This window comes from Schistocerca piceifrons, chromosome X, assembly GCF_021461385.2.
Source record: "Schistocerca piceifrons isolate TAMUIC-IGC-003096 chromosome X, iqSchPice1.1, whole genome shotgun sequence".
In the NCBI taxonomy this organism is placed as follows: Eukaryota; Metazoa; Arthropoda; class Insecta; order Orthoptera; family Acrididae; genus Schistocerca; species Schistocerca piceifrons.
The window spans coordinates 228,403,916-228,407,116 of record NC_060149.1 but is presented as its reverse complement, the minus strand read 5'-3'; positions in this window follow the sequence as shown (position 1 = coordinate 228,407,116).

Below are 3,201 nucleotides of genomic sequence, written 5' to 3'. Positions count from 1 at the left end.
GGGGATACCAGCACCGTTAAACCATGCAATAGAACTGTGTGTCCTCAGCAAATCTAATAGCTGTAGTTTCCTCTTGATTTCAGCCAGTGGAGTACCAACATAGAAAGGCCATATTGGTTAATATTACAATACCAGATCAATCAATCATCCCAACAACTACTGAACAACCTGCTATCTCTCTTCAGGAGGCCTATGTTAATCTGAGTCAGACACCCCTCACATGTGGTTACACCTATCGTGCAGGTAACTGTATCTTGGAGGCACACAAGCCATCCCACTGCACCAAGGTCCATGGTTGGCTTCATAACTTGTAGCACACCCTGATCCAGGTGAGAAAATCATAGCAAATTAATGGCAGAGGTTTCTGAATACTTAGTAGGGAATTGCATTGGACACTGACTTAACAGCATCCCTAATTATGGGGTCAAATGAAATGAAGTTTCCAAATGGAACATAGTTTTGTGTTTGCAATAATCATTAAAGCTGACTAAGTGACTGCGTTATGTCCACACTGGCTGAGATCACAAATAGCTGAGGATTTTTAAATTTATGTGGCCTACAGATGTCTTCAAGTTAGATTGTCACATCCTATGTACATAAGTGACAAACCAGTTTTGCTGTGTTGTCACTCTGTTGCTTTCTTTGGGAGTAGCCTCTTTTGCTATGAATGATCAACCCACATGGCTTGCCAATGGGGTGTGTACTGTTATAGGCTGTTGATGGTATTGAACGTGAGGGAAGTGATGCAGTTTGAGCTGTACGGCACTTCTACTTTCAAATCTCCTGGCATTGCAACTTCCAAATCTGTATGATAGTCTTCTACTGTGTGATCATCTAGTTTTAATTACTCACAACAGAGTTCCTAAAATGGACAGTACCACTGTGCATTAGGAAGTTTGTATACGACTGTTCAAATTCAGAATTTAAACATATAGAATCTGGTGTTTTTAGTCTTTTTGCTGCTTGAAATTATAGTAAAACATTTAGGTTTTAATGATTACATCCATCAGGTGGTTGCTGTTAGGTACTGTTGATGAAGTCGATTGATATAATCATCAAAATTTTTAGATTTTACTCTGATTTCACATGGCAAGAAAACTGAAAACATTTTATACAAAGATCTTCATTTGTTTCATGGAAATGGCATTTACAGGTCAAACCACAAATATAGTACCTCATAAAGTTGCCCCTGATGCTTCTGGCTTTCCTTGTTGACATATGACTGGAATGGGCCATAGGCAACGAGACTGGGTTCATTAATGGCGTATATTTTCTCAGTACCTTAAATATTTGTGTCTCTATCCATGACAAGAAATTGTAACGGTTCTGTTATATTTTGACCTAATTTTTGTCTCAAAAGTTATCAAATGTGGCAAAATATTGATGAAGAGTATGAAGATGGAAGGGTTTGTGTTATAACCTTTAATCACCAATAATTGCGTGGATATTCAAACACACTCACTTAGAAGCAATAGCTGGTTACATGATAACAACTCAGTATCTCTTATTCGACTGCCGTGCCGTGACATGCGGCTGGCGCCGTTCGTAGCTAGGTGGCGCTCCTGCGCTCAGCCGAGTTGCGGAGCGCCTCTATCGCTGTTTGCGCGTACTGTCGTGGCGGCACTGTTAAATGTCATGGCACTGTCACAACACTTTTCCCCTCTTGAAGAAAAAAAAAACACTCACTTCCTTGCAGACATGGACAGTACGGAGACATCCATGGCCTCTTGTGAGGCCCCGAGAAGATCCTGCGGAGAGACACGAGAGTATGGTCGAAAATGTCCAGGACAGAAGCTCGTGCGTGGAATGTGCCTCATGGATGAGATGGGTGAAAACTCCGGAGCAGAATCCATAGGTGTCGTGGACCTGGGGCTGTGCTCCAGCGAGATGGGTCCTGGAGAAGGCGGCGTCGCAACTGGGGCCGGTTCCGGTGTACTCGGCAATGGTAGCGACGGCGGCTCCATCAACACGTACGGTAGATCAGCAGCAGCGACAGGACTGGCTTCTCGGGCTGGTGGAGGAGAAGGAAGGGGTGGTGGCACCGGCGTGGCCACCACTCGTGGGCGCATCTAGTCGTAATCACGAACAACCATGCCGTCGTCCGTATGTATTTCACAAAGCCGGCGGCCGTGAAGAGCCTTGACCACCCCTGGAATCCATTTAGGGTGAGATCCATACTCTCATGCCCACATGTCGGCACCCACCAAGTATTTTCCCGCACTAGGGGACACAGCACAAGGCCTGACAGGGTGAAGCAGGTGCAGTAGAGTGCGCGGTTTGCGGCCATGCAAGAGTTCAGCAGGGCTGCAATCACCCAGAGGCGTGAAGCGATAAGAACTCAGAAATTGCAGCAGAGCGTCATCTGTGGATAAATCACTACGGAAGTTTTTCATCTGGCTTTTGAAACTGCAGACAAGGCACTCGACCTCCCCATTCGATTGCGGATGGAAGGGCAGTGCTGTAACATGATGAATCCCTAGTCCAGTACAAAAATCACAGAAGGACTGCGAAGAGAACTGAGGGCCATTGTCTGTGATGATCGTGGATGGAAGACCTTCTAGCACAAAGATTTTGGACAAAGCCAGCGTCGTCGCCGCAGTGGTGGCCGACGAACATCGAACAACAAACGGAAACTTCGAGAAGGCGTCAATCAACAGTAGCCAATAAATACCGAGGAAGGGGCCGAGAAAGTCAGCGTGCACCCATTCCCATGGCTGCGCTGGATCAGGCCACGGAGAGGGCATTGTACGAGGTGCAGCCAGTTGTTGAGCACACTGACCACACGCAGCAACCATGTGGGCGATGTCCGAATCAATACCGGGCCAATAAATGTGCCTGCGGGCCAGGGACTTAGTCCAAGAAATACCCCAATGGCCTTCATGCAACAGTTTGAGAACATCTTTGAGAAGAGAAGCTGGCACCACGACCCATGGAGATGCACCATCCGTGGCCAGAAGAACAACACCATCACGAACAGACAGACGAAGGCGCAAGGCATGGTAGTTGCAAAGGGGATCCGATGCCCGGCCCTGGGTCCTGTCCGGCCAACCCCGTTGAACAAAACCGATCACCTGACGCAGGACCATGTCCTGCGCAGTAGCTGACGCGACCTGCGAACCTGTGAGTGGAAAACCCTCGACTGCACGACGTTCTTCCTCATCAATGTGGAAACAGAGTAGTTCATCACGATCGAAAACTGGG